The sequence below is a fragment of the Schistocerca serialis genome, chromosome 8 (genome assembly GCF_023864345.2).
Source record: "Schistocerca serialis cubense isolate TAMUIC-IGC-003099 chromosome 8, iqSchSeri2.2, whole genome shotgun sequence".
Classification (NCBI taxonomy): domain Eukaryota; kingdom Metazoa; phylum Arthropoda; class Insecta; order Orthoptera; family Acrididae; genus Schistocerca; species Schistocerca serialis.
This window is the reverse complement of record NC_064645.1, coordinates 110,684,743-110,697,744: the sequence shown is the minus strand read 5'-3', so window position 1 is coordinate 110,697,744 and position 13,002 is coordinate 110,684,743. Positions and strand designations below refer to the sequence as shown.

Genomic DNA, 13,002 nt, shown 5'->3' with positions numbered 1-13,002 from the left:
GCACTTTATGTTTTTCTAATGGCCTGTAAAGTTGTACAAAGTTTCAAATAAATCCGCGATCCTAACGTCGTGGCCTCCACTTGTAAATATGATTCCGTGTCGCCCCCATCTAGGGACACACAGCCAGCAGTCAGTCAGATTCTTAAGCGCTACTGACTTAGCTCTGCATTCCGACCGTCAACGCGTGCTTAGCGGTGGCATGTTGCCTAGAGACGGTTTTGATTTCAGTCGCCCAAACCTGTCGGATACGGTAGTCAAGTTCTGTGACCTTCAGAGGGCTAATCTGTTTTAACTACAGTATACAGTGTGTTACAAAAAAGTACGGCCAAACTTTCATGAAACATTCCTCACACACAAAGAAAGAAAATATATGTGGACATGTGTCCGGAAACGCTTACTTCCCATGTTAGAGCTCATTTTATTACTTCTCTTCAAATCACATTAATCATGGAATGGAAACACACAGCAACAGAACGTACCAGCGTTACTTCAACCACTTTGTTACAGGAAATGTTCAAAATGTCCTCCGTTAGCGAGGATACATGAATCCATCATCCGTCGCATGGAATCCCTGATGCGCTGATGCAGCCCTGGAGAATGGCGTATTGTATCACGTCCGTCCACAATACGAGCACGAAGAGTCTCTACATTTGGTATTGGGGTTGCGTAGACAAGAGCTTTCAAATGCCCCCATAAATGAAAGTCAAGAGGGTTGAGGTCAGGAGAGCGTGGAGGCCATGGAATTAGTCCGCCTCTACCAATCCATCGGTCACCGAATCTGTTGTTGAGAAGCGTAAGAACACTTCGACTGAAATGTGTAGGAGCTCCATCGTGCATGAACCACATGTTGTGTCGTACTTGTAAAGGCACATGTTCTAGCAGCACAGGTAGAGTATCCCGTATAAAATCATGATAACGTGCTCCATTGAGCGTAGGTGGAAGAACATGGGACCCAATCAAGACATCACCAACAATGCCTGCCCAAACGTTCACAGAAAATCTGTGTTGATGACGTGATTGCACAATTGCGTGCTGATTCTCGTCAGTCCACACATGTTGATCGTGAAAACTTACAATTTGATCACGTTGGAATGAAGCCTCATCCGTAAAGAGAACATTTGCACTGAAATGAGGATTGACACATTGTTGGATGAACCATTTGCAGAAGTGTACCCGTGGAGGCCAATCAGCTGCTGATAGTGCCTGCTGACGCTGTACATGGTACGGAAACAACTGGTTCTCCCGTAGCACTCTCCATATAGTGACGTGGTCAACCTTACCTTGTACAGCAGCAACTTCTCTGACGCTGACATTAGGGTTATCATCAACTGCACGAAGAATTGCCTCGTCCATTGCAGGTGTCCTCGTCGTTCTAGGTCTTCCCAGTCACCAGTAATAGGCTGGAATGTTCCGTGCTCCCTAAGACGCCGATCAATTGCTTCGATCGTCTTCCTGTCGGGACACCTTCGTTCTGGAAATCTGTCTCGATACAAACGTACCGCGCCACGGCTATTACCCCGTGCTAATCCATACATCAAACGGGCATCTGCCAACTCCGCATTTGTAAACATTGCACTGACTGCAAAACCACGTTCGTGATGAACACTAACCTGTTGATGCTACGTACTGATGTGCTTGATGCTAGTACTGTAGAGCAATGAGTCGCATGTCAACACAAGCACCGAAGTCAACATTACCTTCCTTCAATTGGGCCAACTGGCGGTGAATCGAGGAAATACAGTACATACTGACGAAATTAAAATGAGCTCTAACATGGAAAGTAAGCGTTTCTGGACACGTATCCACATAACATATTTTCTTTATTTGTGTGTGAGGAATGTTTCCTGAAAGTTTGGCCGTACCTTTTCGTAACACCCTGTAGATCGGCGTATCAGGCATCATTTGGTAACTTATGCGAAACGACTGAGGTCTAAGGTCCAGTCAGCACGGTGTGCATCCGGCTCTGAGGTCTGCGATTTGACGCCATTTACAATCTGCAGTACGTTAGCTGTTGACGAATGGGAACGGTTTAGAACTAATTTAAGCATAGCAGAGGTTGAAAATACCGCTTGAGTTGTAAATTATTTTATTTTCTCACAACCGGTTTCGGACTGTTATAAGCGCATCCTCAGGTGTTGTAGTTGTGCTGTGGTCCCCGAGCGCCCCGTGTACCAGGCGCCGTGTGCTGCCTATGAGCGTAGAGCATGGAGTCACGCGGCTACACTCATGAAGTTGTATTATTAAACTGCATCTAACCATTTGAATGGTTGTGCCCATGAGCGGAGAGCTGACTGAAATGACTCCGAACTGCTATGATGAAAATCACATTATGACTATTAAATTCAACGTTGTGCAAGAGTTCAAACTAGTGTCTATCTAGTGATGCCACTTGATTTCGAGTTTTCTTGAATGCTTGGTCAAGATGGTTGAATGCGTCTAAATGATTATTGCTATTACCTGTGAAGTTTGCCAAAAAAAAAAAAAAAATTCTGTAAATTTTTTTATGCTAAAAATATACCAAGTTGCTGTACTATGGCTGTAGAGTGAGTGGTTTCATATTTTTGAATTAAAGTTTCCTGTGGCCTGGTACCATCCGCTGACCCAAATCCTCGTTAGAAGTTCCAATTTCATTCTCTCACACTGAGAAATAGTTATTATTAGCAGAACATTTACCTGCGGAATGTGATCCTGAAGAACGCTCAGACGTTTACCCTGCAAAAGAGAATGCCTCATTAGATACTGAGAACGGTTTGGAATTACGACGTAAGGTGATGAAGTCTAGTCTTACTATAGAGATGGCATTGATCAAATTACATTTTTTAAATTTTTGTACATAAGTCTGCAACGACTTATACTATCAGCCTGATCAGCAGTATGGATTTCATTTCACTTTAAAAGACCATTAATATGATATCATCATTTCAACAATTTCAAATATTATGTGAATGTACTACTGACCAGTGAAACTTTTTTTGACGTCAGAAGTCATTCCAAGCAATAAAATTTTATTAACGAAATGAAGCTATATTGTTCCAGAGACCTTTTCAAGTCTCAAAAATCTATGTATATGCACAGACTGAAGCGACAAATGAAAATTTGTACCAAGGCCGGGATTCGAAACTGGGTCTCCTGCTTATTAGCAGGTTTGCTAAACACTATGACACGCTGGCACAGTACTTTGCCCAAATGTATTCACTACCCTAGCACGCGCCCCTCCTCAGTCCAAATTCGACGCCTCCAGCCCACTTGGTATTCCCCCCAAACCCGAACAGTGTTGCAGGGGCTCTCCAACAGTATTGGAATAGTAACTCAGCATCGAACCGATTTTCATTAGTCGCTTCAGTCTGCGTAAATACGTCATAGATACTTGAGGCTTGAAATGATCCCTAGGACCATATAATTTCACTTGACTAGAGCGCCTATGCTTAGGTTTCAACAGGCTCCTCCACTCTGTTCGATGCTGGGGTACTATTCCAGTACAGTCTGCAGAACTGTTCTAGTTTAGGGGGAATGTCAATAGGGCTGAGCCGTGACTGGGATATAGGACTGAGGAGGGAGGCGTGCTAGGGTAGCCCATGCAGTTGTGCAACGCCACTGTGCCAGGTCTGCCTAGTGAGCAGTAGATCCGGGTTCGAATCATCGCCTTCAAACAGATATTGACTCATCGGTTCAGTGTGCATGCATACATCACAAAATTTTACGAAATGAGCATTTAATACAACAGGATAAAATATTTTTAAATGTGTGGGTGATCTGAGGGTGTACATCTACATCTACATATATACTCCGCTAGCCACTAAGTGGTGTGTGGTGGAAGGCACAAGTCGCGCCAAATTCATATTCCCCCCCCCCCCCCTGTTCCACTCGCGGATCTGGCGAGGGACTCTCTGAACGCCTCAGTACGAGTGTGACATTTAGTACACGGAGGTGGTGTCTTCGACAGCAAGAACGGCTCCAATATGGCTGGGCAGTGGGCCAAGCTGAGCTTGGGCGATGATATGTCATTTCATGCTGCTTCTATATCGAAGTTTATTAACCAATGTGACAGGCAAGTCATGGTGTGCCAGCTTCTTGGCAGCCGATAACCTGATTTGTTCAGTGGATGATATGGATGGAGAACGTATTGGCCAGGGCAACAGACGAACACCCTATGTAGCACGACTGATAAGGTCAACAAGTTGTTCCGTGTTTTGTTCAAAAGTAAATTCGCAGGCATATCAGAGATACAACACGGCCACTGGCATCAGCACGTCGTAAATATGTTGCTGGCCATATTACCGGCTATGTGAGTGGGAGGTGATTGTCTTGTGTACCAATGGCACTCAGTATGATGATGCGTAGTGCTGGTCCTGTGTGCTGACGGATAATGCAATTTGCATACGTTCGTTCTAATCGGACAAACAGCGATGCGTCCATCGTGATATTGTACCCAAAACACAAATGTCTGAAAAGCGCATTTTTCCCTCTCCTGTGTCCAGCTTTCACGTCGGGCGCACCACCTCTGCCCGCTGGTCTACATCTACATCTACATCTACATCAATACTCCGCAAGCCACCCAACGGTGTGTGGCGGAGGGCACTTTACGTGCCACGGTCATTACCTCCCTTTCCTGTTCCAGTCGCGTATGGTTCGCGGGAAGAACGACTGCCGGAAAGCCTCCGTACGCGCTCTAATCTCTCTAATTTTACATTCGTGATCTCCTCGGGAGGTATAAGTAGGGGGAAGCAATATATTCGATACCTCATCCAGCAACGCACCCTCTCGAAACCTGGCGAGCAAGCTACACCGCGATGCAGAGCGCCTCTCTTGCAGAGTCTGCCACTTGAGTTTGCTAAACATCTATGTAACGCTATCACGGTTACCAAATAATCCTGTGACGAAACGCGCCGCTCTTCTTTGGATCTTCTCTATCTCCTCCGTCAACCCGATCTGGTACGGATCCCACACTGATGAGCAATACTCAAGGATAGGTCGAACGAGTGTTTTGTAAGCCACCTCCTTTGTTGATGGGCTACATTTTCTAAGGACTCTCCCAATGAATCTCAACCTGGCACCCGCCGTACCAACAATTAATTTTATATGATCATTCCACTTCAAATCGTTCCGCACGCATACTCCCAGATATTTTACAGAAGTAACTGCTACGAGTGTTTGTTCCGCTATCATATAATCATACAATGAAGGATCATTCTTTCTACGTATTTGCAATACATTAGATTTGTCTATGTTAAGGGTTAGTTGCCACGCCCTGCACCAAGTGCCTATCAGCTGCAGATCTTCCTGCATTTCGCTACAATTCTCTAATGCTGCAACTTCTCTTTATACTACAGCATCATCCGCGAAAAGCCGCATGGAACTTCCGACACTATCTACTAGGTCATTTATATATATTGTGTAAAGCAATGGTCCCATAACACTCCCCTGTGGCACGCCAGAGGTTACTTTAACGTCTGTAGACGTCTCCCCATTGATAACAACATGCTGTGTTCTGTTTGCTAAAAACTCTTCAATCCAGCCACACAGCTGGTCTGATATTCCGTGGGGTCTTACTTTGTTTATCAGGCGACAGTGCGGAACTGTATCGAACGCCTTCCGGAAGTCAAGGAAAATAGCATCTACCTGGGAGCCTGTATCTAATATTTTCTGGGTCTCATGAACAAATAACGCGAGTTGGGCCTCACACGATCGCTGTTTCCGGAATCCATGTTGATTCCTACAGAGTAGATTCTGGGTTTCCAAAAACGTCAAGGTTAGCCTCTTTGCTGACAGTTCGCGGTGTCCGAGATATTCTGACACTGTCAGTGTGGATACGTATCTCACTCCAAACAGGCACATTTCCTGTCTCAAGGTAGGATATGGTGGTCGTTGCGTAGCGACCAGTTTTCGTCCAATGTGCTGGGCGAGTTCATTCGTTTGTTTGGAAGGGGAGGCCAGCATTTGTTTGCCCACTTTCGGCAGGTTGGCGACAACAGAGTCGAGGCGCATGACCTGCAGTCTTTCCAAACAATTTTACAGAAACTATTCGGTAAAAAAAGCATGCTAGCTTCATTATGATGTGTCCACCATTTCGTTAATGGTCGTAGGTACCGTAATATTTGTATTTAAGTAAGTCACTAAGCGAAATTCGAAAACGTTTGCAATGAAAAATAGAGTTCTGTATGATTTTGCGTTTGGTTCATACTGCATAATTGTTGCTGTACATGAAATTTAGGTAACATATTGAATTTCTTTTATACTTGGGTGGAGGTCTCCGTCTGTCACCAACCTAGAGAAAACAGATCTGATGTAGCACACTCATATGCCTTAAACCAGACAATCGTCGGAGAGTTGTTTGGAGGCAACCCAGTCAGGCTGAACGCCTTACACTGTCCAGGGAGTGCAGCAAGGTGGAGGTTCCCTGCTGTTTTGGGGTGGCGTTATGCGGGGCCGATGTACGCCGCTGGTGGTCATGGAATGCGCCGTAACGGCTGTACGATACATGAATGCCATCCTCTGACCGATAGTGCAACCGCATCGCCAACATATCGGAGAGGCTTTCGTGTTCATGGACGACAATTCGCGCCCCCATCGTGTACATCTTGTGAATTACTTCCTTCAGCATAACGACATCGCCCAACCAGAGTGGCCAGAATATTCTCCAGACATGAACCCTATCGAACATGCCTGGGATAGATTGAAAAGGGCTGTTTACGGACGACGCGACCTACTAACCACTCTGAGGGATCTGCGCTGAATTGCCGTTGACGAGTGGGACAATCTGGACCAACAGTGCCTTGATGAACTTGTGGATAGTATTGCACGACGAATACAGGCATGCATCAATGCAAGAGGTCGTGCTACTGGGTATTAGAGGTGCTGGTTTGTACAGAAATCTGGACCATCACCTCTGAAGGTCTCTCTGTTTGGTGGTACAACATACAATGTATGGATTTCATGAGCAGTAAAAAGGAGGGAAATTATGTTTATGTCGATCTCTATTCCACTTTTCTGTACAAGTTCCGGAACTCTCGGAACCGAGGTGATGGAAAACTTTTTTTGATATGTGTAGATATTAATCAAAGCAGTGGTGACAGCAGATCTTCAAAATGGTCACCATGCAAGTGTGGGCGTGGGGAGTCTCCACTTATTATTTCGGAAAAATGTGAGCATGGGCTTTAGTTTAGAACGGCACTTCCCCTTCAGGGCTTGGGATTTCCTCTACAGCGCCTGACCGTAACCCCCACCACTACAGCTCTGCCTACGTTGTGCCCTGTCAACTGCTCATCCTCCAGCCACGTTATTCTGCGCCCACTCTTTGTGACGTGGCTGTACGATCCTGCACAGTCGAGCAAATTATATGGCAATGTTCTACATGAGCGATCTGACTGAAGCAAGTCACAGGTACAGGACCATGCGAATATTCAACCGATCGAATGTGAAGTGTTGTCTCTGTCTAACATGTGTTGCACAGTCGCAATGTTTCACCAAGCATTCAGCTATCCAGTCAATGTCTCACATTTAATATGAATAGACGACATAGATTTTTAGTGGAAAACTCTATCATACCTATCTTTTCATTTCTTCTGGTTCCAATGTTTCTTTTCTTCGTCTGTCTTATACATAATTTTTTGTTTTCAATCGGAGGATTGACACTCATCACTTCCGGGCTACTCACACTAATAGATAGCTCGCGAAGTGTGTTCGGCAAATCAAAATGAGGCTCACAAACTTCGCTCGCTGCGCGGGGCATTGTAATGTCCCCATAGCAAATACCCTCTACCATGCACCAATTAATCATTTTCAATCAAACCATCCACATTCATTCACTTTGGATCTGATTTTCTCGCAATATATGCGGCGACAGCTCGTCGACGCCAAAGTATTTTCTAGTGCATTTATTCTTTGAAATAACAGAGATGCATATATGCATTCTCCATGGATGTTAGAGGGGTATCTAGGACAGGTTCTGGAGTATCGGTTGAGGGATTGACGTGTTTCTGAGAGATACATATTCTGCTTTTATTCTCGCTAAAGCGAGCCAATTAACATTTGTGCCGCTAGCGGTTTGTTTTGAAGAGAAAGAGATTGTAAAAGGAAAATAATTAAGGAGTGGAATCACCGGAGATCTGGACATGTAATGGAGATGGATTTAATACACGACTTCCTTCATAAATAAGGTTTGTGACTTTTTTATTCTGGAGTGAATGAACGAAAGAGTTTTTTTCTGAATCATTTGTTGATCACGTTGGCCCTGTAGTTACTGGGAAAGTTTCAGCTGTGTCGAAGAGAGCCTGCAATCACAGAGTCTGTGTTAAATCGTCCAAACAGGCTTCGTACACATCTGGAATTCGCAATCTTTCGTAAAAGGAACAAATTGTCCACACGATTGATTCTCCCGACTGAATGCAGTGTTTAACAGTAATAATAAATGTAAAGATCTCTTACAGCAAATCAGCTGCTGATTACCAAGGCGAAGGACTCCACCAAAGATTGAAGACAACAGATACACGTCTATACAGACAAGACATTACACGGAGATAGCGGCTAGCTGCACTGATCATCTATTCTTAGATTAAAGAGATGGTAACTTATTATCCGAACATTTAAAATGTTAAAAGTGCTTGGGGAAGGCGGATCTGATTAGCCTTCCTCGACTTCTTATTAGTATATACTGCGTTCAACTTGTTACAATTTGTTAAGTTCAACCAGCGGCAATCTTTCTTGCCTGGTGGCCGCTAACGCCCCAGTTACCTGCCCTGGGGGTTATTGTATGTAAGGGCCGTCTACGTTTTCTCGCCTTGCCGCTGCTGTCCGGTAAGGCGTGTAGTTTTGACAGCTTTTTTCGATTGTAGGTCGGTTGGTGATACTTCTAATCTCATGGTAGTGATTCCTTTCTCGTTCCGGGCGCTTTAAACACAGTATTCTGGGGACGTAGTGCAGACTGCTGGTTCTGGCTTTGGCGTATTGTTCCATCGTTGCATTTGGTTTATCGGATGTCAGATAGCTTCAGCAATATTATCAGTAGCCATTCGTTAGACTGCCACTAGTCTGAGTTACCATCTTGTGAAGTGAATGCAACTCTTGGCTGCCTATCTCATGCTGGCGACAATGTCTGTCCTCGCAGCGGCAGGCCTCGTACTGCACAGACAATGTGCAGAGAGAGTTAACCAATTGGTGACTCCTGAAAGACACATCACAGTGAACGAATTGTCACGCTACGTTGGGATAGGGGAAGGAAGAGTCTGCAGAATACTGAAAGTGTTGACGTTAAAAAGAGCTTGTGCCAGGTGGATTCCCAGGATGTTGACAGTGGTTCACAAAGAAACAAGAAAAACGGTATGCAGCGAACTTTGGGAACAGTACGAGAATGGTGGAGATGAATTTCTTGGAAGAATTGTGACAGGTGATGAAACATGTCTCCATCATTTTTCACCAGAGATGAAGAGAAAAAATAAATTCAAAACAGCACCTTCTGCTGGAAAAGTTATGGCTACGGTGTTTTTCGATTCCGAAGGACTCTTGCTTGTGGACATCACACCAAATGGAACCACCATAAATTATAATGCATATGTGACGACACTGAAAAAACTTCAAGCTCGACAGCGTCGTGTTCGACCACATCGGCAAAAGCGGGATGTTTTGCTGTTGCACGACAATGCACGGCCACATGTCAGTCAAAAAACCGTGGAAGCAATTACAAAACCCGGATGTACAACACTGAAACACCCGCCTTACAGTCCTGACCTGGCTCCATGTGACTATCATCTCTTTCGGAAACTGAAAGACTCTCTTCGTGGAACAAGATTTGAAAATGATGACTCCCTTGTGCAAGCTGCCAAACAGTGGCTCCAACAGGTTGGTCCAGAATTTTACCGTGCGTGTATAAAGTCGCTGGTTCCAAAATGGCGTAAGGCAGTTGAGAGGTATGGAAACTATGTGGGGAAATGAAAATATTGTTCCTAAAGGCTGTATCTACACACTGTAAAACTTTCAAACATCTAGAATAAACGATGGATTTCAAAACAATAGTGTGCATTTCTTTCGGAGTGACCCTCGTACATTATATTTTTGTTTTCTCATCTTAAAATCGCCCTCAACAGTTCTTTTTATGTCTTATGGAACCAAACTGCTGAAGTCATGGTCCTCAAACTACACTAATCTAACTTAAACTGATTTACGCTAAGGACAACACACACACACCCATGCCCGAGGGAGGACTCGAACCTCCAACGGGGAGGAGCCGCGCGGACCATGACAAGGCGCCATAGACCGATTGGCTACTCAGCGCGGCCCTCAACAGATGTTCAACGTCGCTATAATTTAGTGTTTTCAACTGCAGAACCGGTTTTGTAGCGCCCACGACATAATAATAACGTTGTAGTTTACGTATCCGTGAACAGCAAGGGTTGTTACTACAATTTTTCATAATAATGGTGAAACTCTTCAAGCGTATGCCTTCGGCACATATTGTAGCTGTCAGTCCTCAGCTCAGGACTTTAAGTGGGCGTTGAATTGAGCAGGTAATGTGGTAACGCTACTGGTGTAGGAGGGCTGAGATCAGGATCTGATGTTGACGGCTATCATGCGCCTTGCGCTCTCAGTGAAATAGCACAAAGCGTACAGCGTTATGTCTTCAGAGATGTAGTCAGTGGCTGGGCACAGAAGTGCATGCACAATGGAGACGTGCTGATGCCTTGTCTGCAAGTCATGTCTGCTACGGGCCAGTGTGACGGTCGCGTGTGCTGTCTGGGTGGCAGCGTTGGGCATCTCAGTGCTGTCAAGGAGCAAACAGGGCCTTGCACTTACTACGACGCAGACGTCGGGTGTCATGAAGGAGGAAGTCCAGGACCCAGATTGGTGACACGGCATACGGCCAGGAAGGCAGTACTACGTACAGCCAGGGATGTGGTACTACTGAGTCAAGCCCAACGGGTTGTAAGTAGTAGTTTCCAGTCACTTGTCATCACCCTTTAGTATAGTAAGGCCCCGGCTCGCCCACATCGTCTTCAATCACGGCAGAGGCCAGGCAGCAGTGACAGCTTTCGGCTGCTAAATTCCACTAGGCTGGCTGGCTGTGCTCTCGGAGGCGAAGTCTTCTGGCGGAGGGAACCTGTACCACTGCTAACCATTTCCTTTCCTGCTCCATTCGCTAAAAGAGCGAGGGAAAAACGATTGTCTGTATATCTCCAAACGAGCCTCAATTTCTCTAGTCTTTTCTACATGTTCATTATGCAAAATTTGCGTTGATGACATTGCTGTATGGAGTGCCCAAGTCAATTGCCCTCCCCAATACAAACTTTGATTCATGTCTTCAGCTTATTTTACCCTTCCTAGATCGTCACTATTGCCGAGGATCCCCTGCATTGGAATGGCACCCCAGCATTGGATGTAATGTGGAAATCCGATACCTCACATGTAGGTGATCTCAGATCTTATAATTAAATTTTCCTTGAGACACTTGGGTCTCATCTTTATCTAATTATAAGAGGTTTATATCATCTTCACCTGAGGTACGGGATTTCCCCATTACGTCCAATGCTGGGATGCTATTCCTCATCAATAGGGACGGTATAAGAAGGGGAACATAAGCTGAAGTTATGAAGTTTGTGTTGGGGAGGGCATTGGACTAGGGGAGTTCCTGCAGCCAGGTGACACAGACTGTTGTGGTGGTGTAACGGTTAGCGTCCTTGCCTAACAAGTAAGGAGACACGAGTTTAAGTCCCGGCTGTAGTAAAAATTAATTTTAATTCATTTCTTCAGATTCCATCATCTATGTAGGTATTGTTCAGACCTACTGGAAACAAATCTAGCAGCCTGCCTCTGAATTACTTCGACGTCCTCATTTAGTTTAGGCTGGTGCGAAGCCCAGACACACGAACAGTACGCAACAATGGTTGGCACTATTTCCCTATATGCAGCCTTCTTTACAGATGAACCGCAGTTTATTGTAATTCTGAAAATAAACCGAAGTCGACAATTTGCCTTTCCTACTACAATACTTACATGCTTATCCTGTTTCATAGTGCTTTGCAGTGTTAAACCTAGAAATTTAATCGACTTCACTGCACAGAGCAGTGGACTACGAATGTTGTACTTGAGTACTACAGCTTTTTTCTACTCATTTACATTAACTTACATTTTACTGTATTTAAAGCTAGGTCCACTCATCACACCAATTAGAAATTTTTTCTAATTCAGTCAAGGACGACACATTTCCATACACCACAGCATCATCAGTAAACGGCAGCAGACTGCTACTTACCCTCTTCAACAAATAATTTATGCACTACTCCTCTAGATTACCAGTACCCCGCCGTCGAGGACAACATACCGGGTTCTGTTACTTAAGAAGTATTCGAGTCACTCACACATCCGGGAGCCTATTCCGTATGCTTGTACCTCCAGTAACAGTTGGTGGTGTGGCACCTTGTCAAATGACTTGTGGAAACCTAGGAATATGGGATCCACCTGTTGCCTTTCATCCATGGTTCCAGAGTCTACGTCGAGACGAAGACGGCGTGGTAGCGGCTGGGCATGGAAGTAACTCATGGCTCCGTTATGCAAGGCCCGCAAAATAATGTCATACTGTGCCGTTTGTACTTCTCTATTACCACTCGGTTCGATGTGGCAGTGTATGATGAGTGACACTCTGCCTTCTGCGACATAACACTCCTCGTGTATGCCTGATACCGACCGTGACACACTGGTTCATTGTCCTCTGAGTTACGTAATAACTCTAAAAATGTATATATGTATCTACGAATCGAATTTTCTGTGCATCAACATATTGATTCCAATCCTTTTGAAACCTAGAAGTCAAGGGAAGGCAGGATTCAGTTACGATTGTGGACGGGGCCGTAATCACATACTATTGGTTGCATTTTACAGTTACACACAATTTATTTTAAACCAGTAATTCCAGACTCAACAAGAAATGAAAATACATGTTATTAATCAAGGAATAAACAGCTGTGTAAATAATAGTGTTCCAGTGCGTCACAATTTAGCAAATCACCATTAAAT

The 13,002-nt window shown here is 44.7% G+C and overlaps 1 long non-coding RNA gene across 1 annotated transcript in view; it reads right to left on the bottom strand.

Moving 5' to 3' along the window:
• The window catches only part of LOC126416373 (uncharacterized), a 2,268,185-nt gene that overhangs the window by 690,685 nt on the left and 1,564,498 nt on the right, over positions 1–13,002 (bottom strand). Inside the window, exon 5 of the long non-coding RNA XR_007575440.1 lies at positions 2,674–2,712. This is a non-coding gene — a long non-coding RNA (uncharacterized LOC126416373). The remainder of the gene's footprint in view (positions 1–2,673; positions 2,713–13,002) is intronic.